Source organism: Tenrec ecaudatus, chromosome 4 (genome assembly GCF_050624435.1).
Source record: "Tenrec ecaudatus isolate mTenEca1 chromosome 4, mTenEca1.hap1, whole genome shotgun sequence".
NCBI classification, from domain to species: Eukaryota; Metazoa; Chordata; class Mammalia; order Afrosoricida; family Tenrecidae; genus Tenrec; species Tenrec ecaudatus.
In genome coordinates this window covers 171,720,645-171,741,492 of record NC_134533.1, presented here as the reverse complement: position 1 = coordinate 171,741,492, position 20,848 = coordinate 171,720,645, and positions in this window count along the sequence as shown.

Below are 20,848 nucleotides of genomic sequence, written 5' to 3'. Positions count from 1 at the left end.
AGAGCTCACATCTCATAGGACACACAACCACCCCGCCCACGCTGTCACGTGGACAGTGTTCTTCACATTCGAATGTGCACGTAATCACCTGGAGCTTTGGTTACAATGTATCGTTCTCATCCAGAGAGCCTGAGGTGAGGTCGGACGGTCTGCATTTCTAAAAAGATGTCAGGCGTTACTAAATGGCGCAGTCCGTGGACCATTTGTGTCGTAGTGGCAAGAATTCAGAAGTTCCTAAATGGCCTAAGTTTTAGAAAGATGCCCAGGTTGCAGCGGTATTGCCTCTCTCATCAAAATCTCACCAAGCAAAACTCCCTTCGGGTTCCACTGCTCTCTGCTTCGTAGTGCGGGGCCCGGCTGACGTGAGCATGACGTCATGCTCTCGGTCCGTCGACCTTCCCCAGTGCTTCCTCCAGTCCTGCCCTTTCCAATGCACGGGACTTCTTTGCCCAGATCAAAGGTTTGCACATGTACCTTCCCCAAATGCACTCATTTGCCACTAGATGTTTTGTTTTGCTTTTTAAAAGATTATTTTATTGGAGGCGTTTACAGCTCTTATAACAAACCATCCATCCATCGCATCAAGCATATTTGTACATGTGTTGCCATCATCATTTTCTAAACATGCACTTTCCACTTGAGCCCTCGGTATCAGCTCCTCTTGTTTCCCGCCCAGCACTATACGCTTATTGACAACCATGCGTCTCCACCTTGACTTCACATTAGAGTGACCCGAGGAGACTGAAAAAGTACCATTGCCAGGATCACAGACCGAATCGATGACATCCATACTTTTAGAAGAACCCACGCACTGATATTTTAACATTTCTCAATGATTCGAGCATAGAGCCAGCACGAACAACCGCTGTGGAATACGGCTACGAACGGAAAGGTCAGTGGTTCAAATCCACCCAGTGCCACCCACGAGGAAAGTTCTGGTGTCGACTGTTGTGAGAGCACAGCCACGGGAAAGGCCGCGGAGCGCCGTTCTCTTCTCGCTCGTGGGTGTCAGCATGCACTCGTGGCAAAGCGCTCTGGTCGCTGTGCTTAGCTCAGCTCTAGGTCACTCTGGAATGTCACCTGTCGCTGACGTGTCTCACTGAAGCTCCCCACATGAACTACCCGCACCCCAGCTTTCGGGAAGTTGCACAGGCACACAATAAACTACGCATATTTACAGTGTATAATTGGATAAAATTTGAAATACATAGGCACCCATGAAAGCGGAATCACACACAAGATAATGAACATAACCAACACTCGCAGACGTTTCCCCGCCCTTGGTACTCCTTTTCTCCTCTGAGCCCAGCAACGGCAGACTGAATTATTTGGATTTTCTCTAACTGGATTTTCTATCATTTTAGATTTTTCTCTAACTGGAATCAAACAATGTGCGCTGGTCCCCTCTAGGCTCTTTTAATTATCTTAATTTTTAAAAGCGTAATCCAGGTTGAAAGTATCCATTGTTCATTCCTTTATATTGCTGTGTGGTATTCCATTGAGTGACTATATCATACTTTGTTTATTTATTCACTTGTTGATGAATGTATTCATTGTTTCCAGAGTTTGGGCTACTATTGTAAATGAGGCAGCTATGAATATGCATGTAGAAATCTTTATATGGGCATATACTTCTATTCTTAGGAGTGGCATGACTGGGCTGTTTGGATGCATATATAACTTTTTAATAGTTTCCAAACGGTGTGCTAAAATACATGTAACATTCCGTATTCCCATCAGCAAGATAGGTTAGGTGGCTCCTAGTTGCTCCATCGGCTCACCTGATCTGGCATAGCCAATCCTGCATAGGGAATCTTGGTGTAGGCAAAGACGGGCACCAAGACCATACAATAATTTGCCTCAAATCAAGTAGCTGACAGGTGATTTAACAATCCATGAATAGAGGTTTTCTTGGTAAAACCCCCAAGTTGTCCCTACCAGAACTGAAGCCCCTTCTCCTATAGGTGTCAAGGATTTTGTCTTGATTGGCTCCATCCAAACTCATGGAAGCAGTAGTCAAGAGATCAAACATTGCCTTGCATTGGCTAAATCTGCTGCACAAGACCTTTCAAGTGTTGAACAATGAATATGTTACCTTGAGGACTATGGTGAGCCTGACCCAAGCCAGTGGATTTTCAATGGCCTCACCTGCAGGTGGGAGTTGTACCATGAATAAGGAAGACCAAAGGACTGATGCATTGGAATGGCGGTGCTGATGAAACATATTAAACAGGCCATGGACTGCCAAGACAAAAAATGCATCTGTCTTGGAAGAAGTAGCCAGGATGCCACTTGAAGCCAAGATGACAAGACTTCATTTCATGCTCTTGGGGCATGTCATCAGGAGAGCGACGGGACCAGGCAATGTTTTATTCTGTTGTATATGCGAGGAACAGGTTGCTCTGAGTCCAAACAGACTCAAGGGCCCCTACCCACCACCACCACCACCACCACAGCTGCCCCCACCTCACCACAGCATCAGCAAATCCAAGCCAATGCTCAGGAGCCCCATTCATGCTGTGTGGGCCACTTTGAGCATAAGGTGCACTCAGTGAGCACCCAATTGCACCGAGGAAAGCCGCTCTTGTTTCAGCGTGTACATAAGAAAGTCAAGCTATCCTGTGTTCTCTCTTCCCAGAAGTTATCCACGCTCCTGGACGCCATCGCGTCCCTATGTTTAAAGAACCTGTCTTCTTGTCCCTACCTGTCTCTGCTGTCCCATTCCCTCCAATCACCAGTGGTAAAAATGACTCCCAGACAACCTGCCCATGACCAAAGCCTCGGAAAGGCAGTGCAGAGAAGGAGGAACACAGCGACTCCCTCGGGGTGTCCTTTCAGAAGGGGTCCCTCTCTGGGGGGAGAGGCATCAAGAGCAGTCATTCTGAGAATAATAGGTTTGGGTCTTGTGGTCTTTTGTCATGAAAGACACCTTTAGAGAAAAAGAAGTGTTCCTTTCTCCTATTTGTTCTTAATAAAAAAAAGTAAATTACTTCCACTGTTTCCTCCTGTACTTGGAACAATTTCCACAGCAAGAATTCCTGCATAACAAGCCAATAATAATACAGTATGAGTGATTGATTTTAATTGTTATTCTTGAATTCTGAGAATATATTGATTACTTATTTTATAAAGAAGAAAGAAAATTCAAGAGTTGGGAGATCGGTACACTACATGATTACAAAAGGCTTCCTAATACATGGTATACGTCTCCTGGGAAAGAATTTGAACATCTTCAACATTACACAAATAGGGTTATACATAAAGCCCCATAGAAGGTATGTTTTACAGGCTTTGTTTGTGCTGTGAGCAGAGAGGAGTTTCTCCCACCAAAAAACTCTTCAAAAAAACCTAGTTTGAGCAGCCATTAATTCTAGCCACAAATGATTGGCCCAGGGTTAATTACCTGACCCACGAGTAATTAATTGATAGAAAAGGGAGGATCAGAGAAGGAGGAGGCAGAGAAGAACAGGGAGAAGAGACTCAAGGAAGAGGAGAAGGGAGAGAAGAATGATGCCCAGAGAGATGCCCTGGCTCTGAGCATTTTCCTACCTCTGTTTTATTTGAGGCATAGCTGTCCTGAGCTCTTCTGTCCATGAGATTGCATATTGCATCCTGATTAGTGAGCCTACTTGAGAATATATCTGATTCTCACACTGCCAGGTTGAAGTTCACCTTCATGGCCCCTAAAATTGCATTCATTACTGTGAGAACACTCTGCCTCTACGGTGCATGTTGACAGGCAGTGAAGTAATCCTGAAGGAGCTTATTGCTCTTTGGTAGACCAATGAGATTCGGTATTACTATGTGTACCTTTTTTAAAGCACTGTGTTCTGGTCTTGATTCCGTTACTGTTTGACCCTCCTTTCCCTTTTTGCCAAAATGAGACTGAAAATACTAGATTGAATACTTAACAGCATTAGGATGGTGTTCAATAAAATGGTGAGTCATAGCACTTTTGAAACTATAAATTGGTATGACAAATCAGAGGAGTGATAGGAAATGGCCGGAATACGAAGATTATCGGGAACAGGCCACCGTGAAGAATGGGTGGATTTCTCTGAACAAGCCATGTGCTTATTAAAGTCAATCTTTTCCTCAGTGACACAGCTGTCATATTTCCTCCTGCGTCCCCCTGGACTACAAGGTTAAGGTGGCCTTCATTTCTGTGGTCCCCTCAGTATCTACAAAAATGCTTTTCACATCGTGTGCCCAGCAGCAGTCTCTTGATGGGTTGGACAGCATTGGCCACGGCAGATCTGTATTAGCGACATACAAGTAGCCCTTGGAGAAAGGCTGATCATAATTAGATGTTCATTCCAGTTCTTCTGTGAACACACAAATGTCAAAATAAAACTCCTTTGTAGAGGAAATGTTTGAATCATCATTCCTAGGGAAACATGGGGAAATCAGTGGAGAACATCTGTCTCGAGTTCTTTTGGTCACTTCAAATTATTCCCATTATTTTAAGGATTGTAATCTAGAGTGTCCATCTGAACTAAAATATCAATAGTCAGTTCCCCCATGTGTCAGTCTTGATGGTCTAGAGAAAAAAATCCAGAGAGATTCATGTATGCATAAGAAAGAACTGTATATATAAGAGCAACTGAATATTGAGAAAACATCCCAGTCCAGTTCAGATCAAGTCCATAAATCCAGTATTAGCCCATATGTCCGATAATAATTCATAAATTCCTCTTCAGACTCACACAACACATGTAATGATGTTACGAATGCAGGAAGATCACAGGTCAGTGGGTGGATCCAGTGGTGGTAGAGGCATCTCAGTGCTAGCATGGGTCTCCATGTGGTTCCTCCAGCTCCAGGGCTCCAGCATAGTTCCATGTGTCTTGTCCACAGGAATGTTTCGCAGGGAGTGAGTGTGTGTCCTGCCCCCAGCAAGTTACTTGTCTCTGTAGCACCTCCAGATGAGGTCATCAAGCTGCGACCTGATTGACAGGTTAAACTCCACCCCTTTACTCTTAAGTCTCCAATTGACAACAGATTAAGTAACTACCAAGCCCCCTCTCCACTGATTCCTACATCTTGTAAGAAGATGTGGGGCTCTTGGTAAAAGGTTAACATAATTCTTCATAACGTGAGGAACCCTGAGTCAGTTCTCCTTCATTTTCCTCCCCCGTTCAGCATCCTACTTGGCATTCTCACAGCCAATGTCTTTCCTCCTCATTCCTGGCTGGAATCTTCCCTCCAGGAGCTCTAATACCAAGTAGAATGGGATGAACTCCCTCTATTCACTCATAATAATTTTTTGCCCCATAAAGTTGAGGAAGAGGTTAGGCTGTCTTATTTCACCACTTATCTTCTATTTAGTGTTGTATGGGAAGTCCTACCCAGTATAATAAGGGGAAAAAAGGAGAAATATAAAGCATATATATTGTCAGAAAAGAAGTAGGACTATCCTTATTCACAAGCAACGTGTTCTTTCACATAGAAAAATCCCAAAGAATTTAACACAAAATAGCTACTAGAATTAAGAAATTAGTTTAGCTAGATAATGGGATACAAAATCAATAGAAAAATAATCAAGTGACAAGACTAATAGGTAAGCAAATGTTTTGAGAATGATGGTACAAATGTGCTTGACATACAATAGGTGCATGTATGGATTGTGATAAAAGTTGTATAAGCCCCCAATAAAATGATTAAAAGAAAACCAAACCAACAGGTGTATTTGGTTAAAAAAATACCATATATACTTGAGTATAAGGTAAGGCACCTAATTGTACCACAAAAAAATGGGGGCTTTTTCAGCATAAAAAATGTGCTGACCACTGGGGCTACAGCTTAGGAAGAGGGATGTTTCTGATTAGAGCATAGGAGAAATGAAGAGGGATGGAGAGGGAGAGGCACACATCCTGGCCCTTCAAGCCCTAAGGATGATATTCCTGCTAAGAGCAGACAATGCACAGAGAGGACCATAGGGCAGGCCCCACCACGAGACACGATGTCCCTCACTAGACCTGAGCTCTGCGGGGGACCATAAGGGAGACACAGTGCGGAAATTGTGCACAATCTGACCCCATCACACTGGGGCAAAACACTAAGGGCATGCAACAGAGCAGCAAGGGGAGAAAGTGATGAAATCCCCAGGGAATACCAAAAATAAACTTTGGACACAGAGTGTGGCACCTCATCAGACTCAACTGGAAAGCACTCGTAAAGGCCAACAAACAGACCTTGAAGTATTTGTAGACTTTTCCATTTTTGTCAGTGACTTTCTTTTTGCTGTTGTTGTTTTATTGGTCTTGACTTCCGTGGTTGTTTTATTTTGCTTTAATGTATCTGCATGTCTGTCTAGATAAGATAGGCAGATGAATAATTTGGAGCTGAAAACAGGACCAGTGGTTCTGGCGGGGGCGGGGGGGACGGGGAGGGATACAGGAGAAGGGGAGGTGGGAGAAAGGAAAGGGATGGGAACCAATTCAGGGACAAAAGACCAAGTGAACTAAAATCAGTGAAAAGAAGGGTGTAGGATGCCTAGTGGGGTTTAATCAAAGGCAATGCAGCAGCGAGGAATTACTAAACCAGAATGAAGGCCAAACACGATGGTGGGACAAGAGGAAAGTAAAAGGCAATAGAGGAAAGAACCAGGAGGCAAAGGACATTAATACAGGTCTAAACACAGGCATGTACATATGTAAATATAGATATAATGAGAGGGTAATAGAACGATGTACTCATATCCATGTGTTAAGAATTAAGCTTGCAGATGGACATTGGGCCTCGACTCAAGTACTCCCTCAACACAAGGACACTTTGTTCCAACAATCTGGCATTCTGCGATGCTCACCTTTCTGACATGATCGCTGAAGACAAAATGGGTGCATAAGCAAATGTCGTGATGAAACTGATGGGGCCCAACTATCAAAAGATACAGTGTCTGAGTCTTAAAGGCTTGAAGATAAGCAGGCGGCCATCTAGCTCAGAAGCAACAAAGTTCACAGGGAAGCAGCACATCAGCCTGTGTGATCATGAGGTGTTGATGGAATCAGGTATCAGGCATCTAAGACCCAGAACAAAATCATACGCAATGTGAATGGTGTGGGGGCATGGAGTGGAGATCCAATGCCCATCTGTAGACAATTGGACACCCCCTCCCAGAGGGGTCACAGGGAAGAGATGAGCAAATCAGGGTGCAGTATAGCACCGATGAAACACAACTTTCCTCTAGTTCTTTGATGCTTTCTTTCCCTTAATATCATGACCTCAATTCTACCTCATAAATCAGATTAGACCAGAACATGCACACTGTACAGATAAGAGCCTGAAACAGGGAATCCAGGATAGATAAACTCCTCGGGGCCAACAATGAGAGTAGAGATACCAGGAGGATTAGGGGAGGGGTGGGGAAGAAAGGGGGAATCGATCACAAGGATAAATCTAGAACCCCCTCTAAGGGAGATGAATAACGGAAAAAAGTGGGTGAGGCGACGGAGGACGATGTAAGATATGAAAATAATAATCTATAACTTATCAAGGGTTCATGAGGGAGGGCAGGTGGGTGAGGGACGGGGAAGAAATGGGGAGCTGATATCAGGGGTGCAAGTGGGAAGAGACTGTTTTGAAAATGATGATGGCGGCATATGTACAAATGTGCTTGACACACTGGATGAATGTATGGATTGTGATATGAGATGTAAGAGCCCCCAATAAAATTATTTTTTAATTGTGCTGAAAAAAACTTGGCTTATACTCAAATATATAGGTAGTTAAAAATCACTTAGATCACAAGCTACAAAATCTTGAAAGTGTAAAAAATCCAGGTTATGTGCGGGTGGTAGGGAATTTTACAAGCGTTACCACGTGTTAGGATTGCCTGCCAATCCAGCTCTATGTCCTGTAATGCTGCATTGTGTGCGCATGGCTTTTGATGACTCTCCTTTGTATTACAACTGATGCTTTGATTTCCTGAAGTGGCAGTTACTTTCATTTTTCTTACACCAAAAGGTATTCAACAAATCATAAATTTCAAGGGCGTAACAATCTAAACGCATGCTGCTCCATCCTGAAACTTCCAGCTCTGTCTTTTTAGCACTGGCTGTCCGAGACGTCGACGCTCTCGAGTGTCAGCTCAGAGATTTGGGTTTTTACCAGCCTGTGGGACCACACTTTTTCCTGAGCCTTCTCACGGGCCTCTGCTGGGTCCTCTGAATGCAGCTAATAATCAGAGAGCTGGGAGAGGCTCCCAAGAGATATTCTATAGCCAACTGTGAAAAGGACACATTCCACTTGCTGATGTTCCATCAGCTGTTCACAGGTCCCGACTTACTTGTAGTGCAGTCTTCTAAACATGAGCAGGAAGAAGCATCAGGGTAAGTGAGTGGCCATCATGATAGTGGGCAATAGTGCAGAGAAAGATTCCGATCTCCAAAGCATGATTCATGTTTTTGCTCTTGGTCACCATGCCTTGCCGTGAAAACCCAGCATTCTAAAACGCAGTAAAAGGAAATATGAAAAATCAAGAAATCAAGCAGGAAATCTGGCATCCAGCGCCCAAGGGCATCTTTGAAGAACTGAAAGCAAAACAAGACTCATCTTTTTTTTCTTTTCTCTTTGATCATTTTATTGGGGGCTCTTACAGCTCTTATCACAACCTATACACACAGCCATTGTGTCAAGCACATTTGTACATTTGTTGCCCTCATCATTCTCAAAACATTTTCTTTCTACTTGAGCCCTTGGTATCAGTTCCTCATTTTCCCCTCTCTCCCTCCATCCCTCTCCCCTCTCCCTCCCTCATGAACTTTTGATATTTTATACATTGTTATTATTTCATGTCCTACACTGACCACTGTCTCCCTTCATTCACTTTTCTGTTGTCTGTCTCCCTGGGAGGGGGTTATATGTAGATCATTGTGATCTGTTTCCCCTTTTCCTCCCCACCTTCCCCTTACCCTCTTGGTATTGCTACTCTCATTATTGGTCTTGAGGGGTTTATCTGTCCTGGATTCCCCGTGCTTCCAGCTCTTATCTCTACCACTGTACATCCTCTGGTCCAGCCGGATTTTTAAGGTAGAATTCTGGTCATGATAGCGGAGGGGAGGAAGCATTAAAGAACTAGAGGAAAGTTGTGTGTTTTGTCAGTGCTATACTGCACCCTGCTTGGCTCACCCCTTTCTTGTGACCCTTCTGTAAGGGGATGTCCAACTGTCTACAGATGGGCTTTGGTTCTCCACTCCGCCCTCCCCCTCTTTCACATTAATATTATTAACAAGACTCATCTTATCATAATTAAAACAGATAAATCAGAACTAGCCCAAAGAAGTCACATAACCTGTGATATGTTGGCCCCAAATCTCAACTGGTGACAGAATAAACATCTAATAATCACGTGTGAGAAAAAAAATACATCTGTGAATTTTCCTCAAGATTTATTTTGTTGATGATTATCAAAAGATGTTTGCTATTGTGCAATAATATATCGATCACACCTTAAACAACTGATTGGTAAATCCGCTGCTATCCAAGGACGAACAGGGACGAATGACCTATGGATTCAAGGAGAGCCTCGTTTTCTTATCTCAGTAGAAACAAGCAGGCCCTTAGAATGCTGAAGCAAACCAGATCTGTGTACAAGCTGCCTGATCTCGGTGTGGCTTAGATTTCAGTTCAGGCTGTGTGACTTCGCTGGGCGGTGCTAATGAAACAGCGGGCACATCGACTCATTTCTGCTTGACATTTCATTTGCGTCCTGAGTCCTGACGGGTAAGTCCTGCTAGCTGCGGAAAGCAGGATTTTCTAGGTGAGTAGCGTCTTCACAGGGCTGCTTTGCTAGTTAAAGCAATGTCATGCTGATGAGCACGCATTTAAAGGCACCTCGAAAGTATCAGGTCTAGCTTCTGTAAAAACCTACACTTTCTACTCTCTTTAGTTCACGACTCTCTCAGTCATAATAGACCACTCCCAGTCTCAGTGTCTATTGTAATTTTGGTCTTTTTAAGTTTAATATGCCTGATTCAGAACAAAAAAAAAGGAGGGGGGATAAATAAGAAGATTCGGGTAATTTCTAGTTAATAAGTATCAAAGGAAGATGTGATAGTCTTTTTCAAGACTAGAACTTGGAGTCTTCTTTACTTCACAATGCACAGAGGTAAGTGTGCGATTGAGGAGAAGGGGGCTTCTGCTCCCATAAAGATTTAGCCCCCAGGAACCTTAAAGAGGGTTGCTAGGAGTTGGAATTGACTCAGTGGCAGTGGGGTTTGGGAATGTGATAAAAAAATCTTTACATGCTAATAATTTTACCAGTGTTGAATATGCTATATCATGTAAGTGTACTAGGCAATGAAGAGAAATACGGGAGCGGAGGTGAAATGTTTATGCAGCATCTCCTCAGAGGTAGGAACTAGGCTAGATGCAAGGGATATACAAAGAGGAATATCATGGATTTCAAAGCTTTTGGACGTGGTGGAGGCAGCAGACCCACCAGAGGCCACTGCACCAAGACCATGAGAAAGAACAGAGGAGCCACACAGAGACCATGAGACAGGTGAGAAGAGACCAAGGGAATACGTGGCTTAGAAGTCAAGGACCAGTGAGAAATGCACCTACAAGCATGGTTGAGATGAGGAAGTACAGACAAAAGAGCTGTATCCTTAGCATTTTGTAACCTATTAGCTTCCCAAGTAAACTCTCATCAGCATATTCCCTGTGGGTTGTGGGTGGCCATTGAAACAGATGGACCAAGTAGAGTGTAGTGAGAGAGACAGACGGTGTCAGACTGGGATACAGAAAGGTGGCGGGTAGAAGGATGTCTAAGCTCTGACTCACAGGACTCTTCCTTGGACAGGTGGTGAATTGGATTCTCTTCCCTCTTATGTATCCAGAGATCAGACACAGGCCCCATGCCATTTCCTCACTACTCCATATTGTTTTCATTTCATTTTCAGATTGTTCGGCAGTATACAGAAGCACACTGGCTTTTGTATACTGATCGTCTATCCTATAGCCTTGCTGCAATCATTTAACTACAATGGGTTCCACGGATTCCCTAAGATTTCCTAGCTACAAGATAAAGTCATCTTCAATAAGATGGTAGTCAAAGAGTTCTAAGAGACTAATCCATGATCAGTAAAAGCATTGTCCCCTCTATCCACGCTCAGTCTACCTGTGCGTGCTAATATGTACGTGAGGCTTCATCTGGAGCACTGCCTGAGGCAGAGGCCTTACAAGACATTGCTGCAAACTCCCAGAGAACACCACTCACGATTGCGTCTAGACATATCACTAGATTTAAGTCACCGCCAATCCCCAAAGATGAGTCCACATGGTGATCCAGGTAGAGGTGCACTATACGCCTAAAGCGTACGTCCCGGCAGAAACCTAAGGACTATGTGGGGGAGTGGTTATCAAAGGGGTGGGGTGAGGTCAGGACCATAAGGTTGGATCCGTCTGAGTTCCATGGTGTGGGCCCACTGAGCACAGCTTCTTCATCCAGTGCGTCCGCTGGAGAAATGAGACTTGCTAAAGCATGGTCTGCTTGATCTCTAATAAGTCATTAATGTGCTAGATCTATCCTGGTATACTGTAGAAGGTCACAAAACCTTAGGGGAATTGCCATGTTGAATGGGTTTATTCCGTTGAACCGCACATCGGAGTGCTTTGAGGACACACCTTTTATTCAAAACGGTAAGGAAGGCATCTCTGAAGATTTCTTTGGGTGTTATTTTATATCAGCCAAGTTTGAGAGTGGGAACTGTCCTAAATGCATGAAAACATTTGTCTACAATAGGGCGGTTTGCTCCCACGATCCCATCCCACCACCCCACCCATTCCCGTGAAGGTATGAGCCAATGGCAGCGCTGAATGAACACACTCAACGTGAGCAAGGTTATCATGATGAAGAGCAGAGTCAAAGTAGGCATCAGAATAGCCTAACTCATGTAGAGTTATGGAACTGGCTGCTTAGGCAGGGTGTCCCTAGGAATGAAATAAATGGGAAACCTACTAGATATTTACTTGATGTATAAAACTGGAAGAATTCTAAATCAGGTGAATGGCCAAAAAAGGCCCCCAAAGCAAAAGAAAAAAAAAACACCCCACACTCACTGCCATCAAGTCAATGCCAACTCATAGCAACCACATAGGACAGGGTAGAATTGCCCCTTTGAGTATCCAAGACTAGTTGTTTACAGGAGTAGAAAGCCCTGACTTTCTCCCACGGAGCACCTGGTGATTTCGAACTGCTAACCCTGTGGATTGTGCAGCCCAATACATAACCAGTATGCCACTACCAACAGTGTAACTCGAATTACCTGATTGCAGTCATGGTCCCCAAGTCAGACCCCACTTGTTGTCAGTCTTTTACAAGAGTGACTTCACTGTTCACTGGGGAAAGGAAATCATCAGAATTTCCAGGGATTACTTTACACTGGCTCAGAACTGGCATTCATTCCAGGAGACCCAAAACGTTTTGAAGGCCTGCCAGTCCTAGGGGGGACATATGGTGATCAAATTCTTAATGGAGTCTTGACTCAAGTTTGTCTCCCCATGGCCCAGTGGGTGCCTGAGCTCATCCGATGGTAGTTTCTTCACTTCTGAAATGCATTATTAGAAGAGACACACTCAGCAGCTGGCAGAACCCCATGTGGAATCCCTGACGTGTGGAATAAAAGATATTATGGTAGGAAATGCCAAGGAGAAGCCATTAGAACTGCCTCTGCCCAGGGAAATAGCAAACCCAAATCAATACCACCTCCCTAGAGTGTTAGTGGCACTCACTGCCACCGTCAGGAATTTGAAGGATGCAGGGGTGGTGATTCCCACAACATCCATTAACTCACACGTTCAAACATCAGCTGGAGCTTAGAGAATGAGAGATTATTTTTAACTTCACCAGGTGCTGACTCAAAACTGCAGCTGTTGTTCAGCTGTGGTTCCATTACTGGAGCACATCAATACTCCAGTACCTCGTGTGTAGCTATTGACGTGGCCAACGCCTGTTTCTCCATTCCAGTTTTGAAGGAGAACCAGACACAGTTGGCTTTCGGCTGGCCAGGGCAACAGTACACTCAGTTTTATCAGCTTGAGGTAGTCAAAGTTTATTGTATCAACCTGGTCGAAAAACACATGTGGGGTTAATTGAAGGGCGGAGGGATAAATGGCTCGGTGAGAATCGCCTTTCTAGTTCTCGGGTCTCTTGCTCTCTGATGGTCGGACCAGGGCGCAGCTGCCTTAGCAGTTCCCTGCTTCAGCTGGCAAGGCTCACTTCCTGCAAGACATCCCCAAGGAGAAGCCGCATGGACCTATCCCGATGCAGCCCTGGGTGCTGGAGACGCCCTGTGGAGGATCCCTGCCAGCGCTGAGATGCTTACATGTTCACTGATTCAGCTTTCCTTCTGCAGTTGGCATCATAGTGTGTGTTTTGTGAGATGGAGGAGGACTTTGTGGATTGGTGTCGGACATATGGGTTAATGTTGGACTTGTGGGCTTGGGCAGCACTGGGTTGGATGTTTTCTTGAGGTGCACTTAACCTTCATATAAAACTCTCTCTTATCCATGAGTTTCTGTGGATTTGTTTCTCTAATGTACCCAGACTAACACACAGCTCTCCAACGCTATGCCATAATGTAGTGGACAGGGAGCCCTGGTGGCATAGTGGGTTATGTGTTGTCTGCTAATGACATGGTCAACAGTTGAAAACCACCAGCCTCTCCATGGGAGAACGATGCAGCTTTCCACTCTCACAAACAGGTACAACCTCAGACACCCACAGAGGCAGTTCTACTTTGTCGTATCAGGGCACCATGATAGACTCCAGTCAATGGCAATGGATTTGGTTATTTGGATTAGGGACCTTGATCACCTTTCCCCTATTCAAAATGTCACACTGATCTATGACGTTGGTGACAGTGGTGATTACACCTAGTAAGGAAGAAGTATGAATGGCTTTAGACTTATTAGTAAATCATCCATATACTAGATGGTGGGAAATTAACCAGATAAAAATTTGGGTACCTTCTTTCTATCTCCGTGATTAAAAAAATCATTTTCTCTATTTTAAATTAATTAAATATGAAATAATTAATTAAATATGCCAGTCTTTTCCTATCTAGCTTCTAGCCTTTGTTTTATGCCTAGTATGCTAACCCAGGGCCAGATTTTTACAAACATCTACATATTTTAGAATAGTGTATTTATTTTCTGTTGCCATGATAGAAATGACCACAAGCCCCTCCCCACAGAGCAAGTTGCCTGAGCTGATCCAGAAAGATGCTTACAAGTTCTGCTAAGAAATCTGATCACTGATCGAAAGAAAGAAAATCTAGGGACTAGTTCTAGAAGAATTGACAACGAGACCTTAGGAAAGGCAGGCACCTGGGTGAACAAGTACTTTCCGGAGAATAGCGTTCCTTTGCTACAACCTAACAGGGGATGAGATGCTTGTCCTTGCCGTGCATCTTCCGAACTCCATCTCAGCACCTTGCTTACAGCTACCCCTTAGCGTCTTATAGGTAGAAGCCCGAGTAGTGTAGGGGGTATGCATTGGGCTGCTGATTGCCAGGTAAGCAGCTTGAACTCCACAGCCACTCCTTGGAAGAAAGAAAGGGCATTCTAGTCCCGTAAAGAGCTACAGTCTCAGGCACTCCCAGGGCAGTGGTTCTCAACCTTCCTCCTACTGCACCTTTTCATACAGTTAGTTCCTCATGTGGTGGTGACCCCCAACCATAAAATTATTGTTGTTGCTACTTCATCACTGTCATTTTGCTACTGTTATGAATTGGGCGACCCTGGGAAAAGGTCAGTTGACCCCCAAAGGGGTCGTGACCACAGGTTGAGAACTGATCCTGTAGGGTTGTTCTGAGGCAGTGTTGACTGGACGGCAGTGAGTTGTATCTTGTTTATGGAGCCCTGGTGGCAAAGTGGGCCATCGGTCGAGTGTTGACCTCCAGATCAGCTCTTCAACATCACCTGTCACTCCATGGGAGATAGATGAGACTTTCTACTCCCATAAATACCTTAGTTTCAAAAACCCACAGGGGCAGTTCTACTTAGCCCTGTAGGGTCATTATGAGTTTAGACTGAGATTTATGGCAGTGAGTTTGGTTTTATCCTATGTGTACCCTTTTCTAGACTATTTAAAATTTTTTCTCAATCATAACCTTGCAGCATCTGAAGTAGGCTTGTAGAAACATGGTGTGTTTCTTGGGCAGTGGAAGGACTGGAGTTGCTGGCCAACTCTGCTACCTGGCATTTTAGCAATAGAAAAGCCAGCTTTTCACCCATGCCCGGAGCCAATCTCCTTGTCTGCAGTTGAAGACTGCGCTGTGAGGAAGCACAGGCAGGCAGCCCACCCACTCTTTGGTCTCCCCTCTTCCCTGCCCATCCACTCATTATCTTTTGCTACTTTCCTTTTCCTCATGAACTACATTTCCATGGAACCGATTAATTCTGAATATCCTTCTTAAAATACATTTCCCCATTCTTTTCACAGCTCTGTTGGCCTACGCAGACATTCACGTTTTATGACGACCACTGCTTTCATTTTATCCCTTCTTCTTCCCCAGTTTAATCCCCAATACCCATCTCTTTCCTGCTTCTCCATTTCGTTACAGTACGTCTTCCTGATTCCTATAAGACACCGCCACTAGACAGAGCCAACTAAGCTTTCAAACGGCACTAGCTCACACACCACTAAGGGCTATGCCATGATGCAAAGGGCACAGCGGGCAACCACAGAACACGCCCCAAATCAAGAAAAACAAACACGGACGACGGACAATCCCCCAAACCCAATGGACGGCTCTGACTGAGGCCCTGCAACGACTAGGAACAGAGTTCAGAAGAATGGCATTTAGGTCCTTTCAAGAGGTGTAGGGGGCACTTGTGAAAACAACAGAGGAAATTAAATACTAAAGCTCGTGAACCAAAAGGTATTCCAGAAGATAAAGAGATAACAGAATGGGGTGGCACAGTAAGAGACCTAAGGAATATGAATGGAAAAAGGGGAAGGACCAAATAAATAAATGGGAAAGGGACACGCTCTTCAACAAATGGTGCTGGAAACATCAGATCTCCATCTGCATAAATGAACCAGGAATCACACTGTTCCCCGGCACAAAAAGAAACTCAGGGTGGATTAGATCTAAATGTAACCCAGAGCAAGAAGGACCATCCATGTGAAAACTGGGACAATTGCAGAGCCTACACAGACGACCGACTATAACGACGCGCACACAAAGGGAGACAAAATAAATCACTAAGACCTATTAAAAAGAAAACACATTAAAACACATGACGGGATTCATTAGAAGCATAAAACTAGAGCCCAGAGATTGAAGAAAAGAATTAACAATGACACGAGACAAATTGCTAAAATCTATAGACTTCTTTAACACCTCAGTAAGAAAAAAATCCAAATAATACAATTAAAAGGTGGGCATAAGGCATGGATAGACACTTCACAGGGAACAACATTCGAATGGCTAACACACACATGAGGAAATGTTCACAACCACTACCCCCTCCCCAAGAGATGCAAATCAAAACAACGATGAGCTACACCCACAAGGATAGCTCAATTAAAAAACACAACAACAACACAAAAACCAGATAACAACAAATGCTGGAGTGGGTGTGGAGAGGTTGGAACTCATACATTGCTGGTGGGATTGTAAGTGTGTATAATCACCATGGAAAGAGATATGGGGCTACCTAACATATCTGGGAATGTATCTTAGTCTTTGCTGGGCATATATCCCCAAGAAGAGTTCGAACATGAACAGACATATCCTCTCTCATGCTCACTGCAGCACACGTCACAATACCAAGAAGCTGGAAATAGCTCAAGTGCCCCTCAATAGAAGAATGGATTAAGAAATCTGGTACAAACAGACAATGGGCTACTATGCAGCCCTGAAAAACCGTGATGAAACTCGGACACACCTCACGACATGGAAGAAGTTGCAAAGTCTTATGATGAGTGAAGTTAGTCAATCTCAAAGAACAAACATAGGATAAACACTAAGACATAAACAGTCTTCTGCTTTTAGGTCACGTAATCTAATCTGGTCTCCCAGGCAAAAAGGCCTGCCTAACATCCATAAGCCATCCATCACCACTTTATATGAACATCTTTAAAGAAACCACTTCAACAGAAGGGACCGTACCTCAACGGGGGTCATTTTTTTAACAAATGTGCATGGGGTGGTAGGGAGAGGCAGATCATTCAGTTACTGCCACCCAACATCATGCTAAGGGCACCCTAAATCAACAGACACGCCCACAAGAGTGCAAAGGGAACCATACTGAATATACAAGTCAGGATGGGGGAGCGGGACATGTATGTCTCAGAGAAGACGGCATACTCAGATTGAATACTGCTGGTAGATAAACTGAGAAGGGCAACCTCCCACCCAGAAAAAAAAATGCTTAACAATGCCTATGGAGAACCCAAGGGGAGAAACGGCCCAGAATTATGTTCCTAATTGGACACTTTGGATCTAGTTTCTATCCAGCCTTTAGTGACCCAGACCACGTGCTATAGATTACTGGGACGTTAGAGGCCGTCCTTGGAGGCATGCTTCTTCCACAGGCCATAGAGATGTGGGAATCTCACTAAGCGAAAGGAGCTTCACCTCAGACTCACCTGTAGTGGATTTAAGGAAATGACACACTCCTTTGGACTTGGGCTGAACCGTCCTAGTGTGAGATGATTGTTATCCCAACATTATGACATCTGGGGAGCTCGGCGTTGGCTTTGATTTCTTGCTTCAAGGGTGCCCGATGAATGGTAGCCCAGACTACCATGTATTAAGTCTTCTAATGCCGCCTTTGCTTTCGTATGACATGTATTAGTCTGGTGGGCATGGTTCTGCCTCTGTGAATGAATATTATTGAAAGTTTTGCCCTATCACAATTCCCCATTTTTTGTGAAGTATCCAGCAGCTTATATGTTTAATTTGTACAAGTCAACAACGAATGGACTGTGGTCTGAAGTCAGCCTATCCTTGTGTAATTTCCTTTTCTGAAGTGTTTTAAAATTCTATTAAAAATTCTATACCATTGGCTAAACTGACACTATCAAGAAAATTACTTTATGCCCTGGGGAATGATTTAAAATGTTCTCTATCGTAAAATGATAATGCTCTCTCTAAAGTGAAATATATTATATATTATTATACTATATATAAAATATATAGTATAATAATATATTATTATTATACTATATTATATATATAATCACTCCCTAGGTGCCTGAATGGATTTTGGGCATGCACTTAATTCTAGCCCCCATCTAAGTACAATTAGTTCTTCTGACATGGCCCTACTCAATACTTGTCCTCAGGGGGAATCACTGAAGATCTGGGCAGTGAAGTGTGATGAGGCAGTCAGATGGGGCCCAGCTATTACAAAGAATAGCATCTGAGTTCTTAAAGGCTTGTCTGCAAACACGCATCCATCTTCAGTGAGGCATCAACTAGGTCCATGTGGAAGAAACGCACTAGCCTGTGTGATCCAAGGATTGGAAATAATAAAACCAAATCTGAAGGAGGGAATGAGCTTAAATTCCGGAGCTTACATTGTGAATGCCTGGCTTGCAGAAGTCTAAGAGTCTCAGGATGGCAGTGGAGGCTCACATCCCATCTGCAGAGAGACTGGCACAGTGGCTGCAATAATGGGCTCAAGACGGTGCAGAACGGAGGGTCGCTATGAGTATGAGTTGGAACTGATTAGATGGCACCTAACAAACCAACCAAAAACACATAGATCAAACCTCCGATGAGTTCCCTCTGGCCACAATCCAAGGATGTCAATAGCCTTGCTGGCAGGCAAGAGAAGCACCGTATAGTCCAGTGCAGTAGCTGTAATTAAAAATGTAACACCTTACACCAGCCTGTGTCATCATGAGGTGTTGATGGGTTCAGGTATCAAAGACCCAGAATGAAAAATCTTATCAATGTGAATGAGGGGGAGAGCGGAGTGGAGACCCAAAGCCCATCTGTAGACAATTGGACATCCCCTTACAGAAGGGTCACAAGGAAGAGACAAGCCAGTCAGGGTGCAGTATAGCACCGGTGAAACATACAACTTTCCGCTAGTTCTTTAATGCTTCGTCTCCTCCACTATCATGACCCGAATTCTACCTTATAAATCCGGCTAGACCAGAACATGTACACAGGGAATCCAGGACAGATAAAGACCTCAGGACCAATAATGAAAATAGTGATACCAGGAGGGTAAGGTGGGGGAAGAAAGGGAGATCCGATCACAATGATCTATATATAACGCCCTCCCAAGTGGATGGATAACAGAAAAGTGAGTGAAGGGAGACATCGGTCAGTGTAAGACATGAAAATGAAATTTATGCATTATCAAAAGTTCGGGGCGGGGGGAAGAGCTGATACCAATGGTTCAAGTAGAAAGAAAACATTTTGAAATGATGGAAACATATATACAAAGGTGCTTGACATAATACATGGATGTATGGATTGTGGTAAGAGCTGTATGAGCCCCCAATAAAATGATTAAAAACTGTAATACCTTATCATTTGATTACTCTGTTGGAACATTTTCAAGTTGCTTTTGATTTGATGGTTTTCTGTTTTATCTAGTCAATGTTGTTGGGTTCTCTGGTTTACTTCCTATTTGTTTCATATGATTTTCTATATATGAAATTCCGGATAGGTAAATCTATAGACAGTAACTGATTTAATAATTACCTAGGGACGTGGCAGGGGAGGTTTTGGGTAAATGGCGATCTGAAATATGAGAAGAAAATGTTCTGAAGCAGATTGTCATTTTCGTACAACACTTAATTTGATTGAACAAGTAAATGGTGACATGCGCAGTATATGCCAACAAAATTGATTTCTAAAAAGTTAAAATAGGGAAAACAAACAAAAAATAGAATCTGTCCCTTGTTCCCCCAAACAATGAGTAGGAAGCAAATGCACTATTCAATTGACTCCGAGTGACTCCATCTAGGGCTTTTTAGCTGCAAATTGGAAGGGAACGTTCTGTTGGGTAGAGAGCAGCGTCAACAGGACAGTGTGACAGGCGCTCCTTCCCCAAAGTAAACTGCAGATTTAGTGATTAGGCTTAATTAGTCTGAGGCAAGCTATCCTGTGGGGGTTTGTTTCAAATAACCGTTTGTGTGTGTGTGTGTGTGTGCGTGCGTGCGTGTGCGCGCGCACGCACGCGCATGAGCAGCAGAGGGAAAAATCTTTTCCTTTCAAAATCTTGTATTGCTTTAACTGACTTTTGGCTTTCAACATTCCAGGCTGAGGAGTCTGAAAGCCATCCTGATTCCGCATGTGTGCCCTGTTTATTGTTTTACAGTTTGGGAGCTTCTCCTGGCCTACGGTCTGGAAGTTTCCAGATGGCGGATCCTGGGAGAGGTGGGATTTTCATCGATGGATGTGTTTTCATTCTGGAAATTCACCTTTTCCCTTTGGTTCAGTAGTTCTCCTCTGGGTCTGTGGTCTCAGCCTGATCTTAATCTTTGCATTCTCCCTCCCTTTCCATTGTTAGGGTTACAGTAATTTTTAGTCCGTTGAAACGGAGCACTGGGGGTGGAGGGTGGGGGTTGGGGGCTGCTGCGGCCATGTCAGCAGTTTGAAACCACCAGCTGCTCCTCAGGAGGAAGGCGGGGTTCTGGACCCCTGTAGAGTTAGCCCTCTCAGAGACTCACAAGGGCAAGTTGTAGCTTGTCCTATAGGGCAGCGGTTCTCAACCAGGGGGCCGAACGGCCCTTTCACAGGGGTTGCCCGACTCATCACAGTAGCAAAGTGAGTTTTGACATAGCAATGAAAATAATGTTACGGTTGGGGGGCCACGACCACATGAGGAACTGTACGAAAGGGTCTCAGCACGAGGACGGTTGAGAACCACT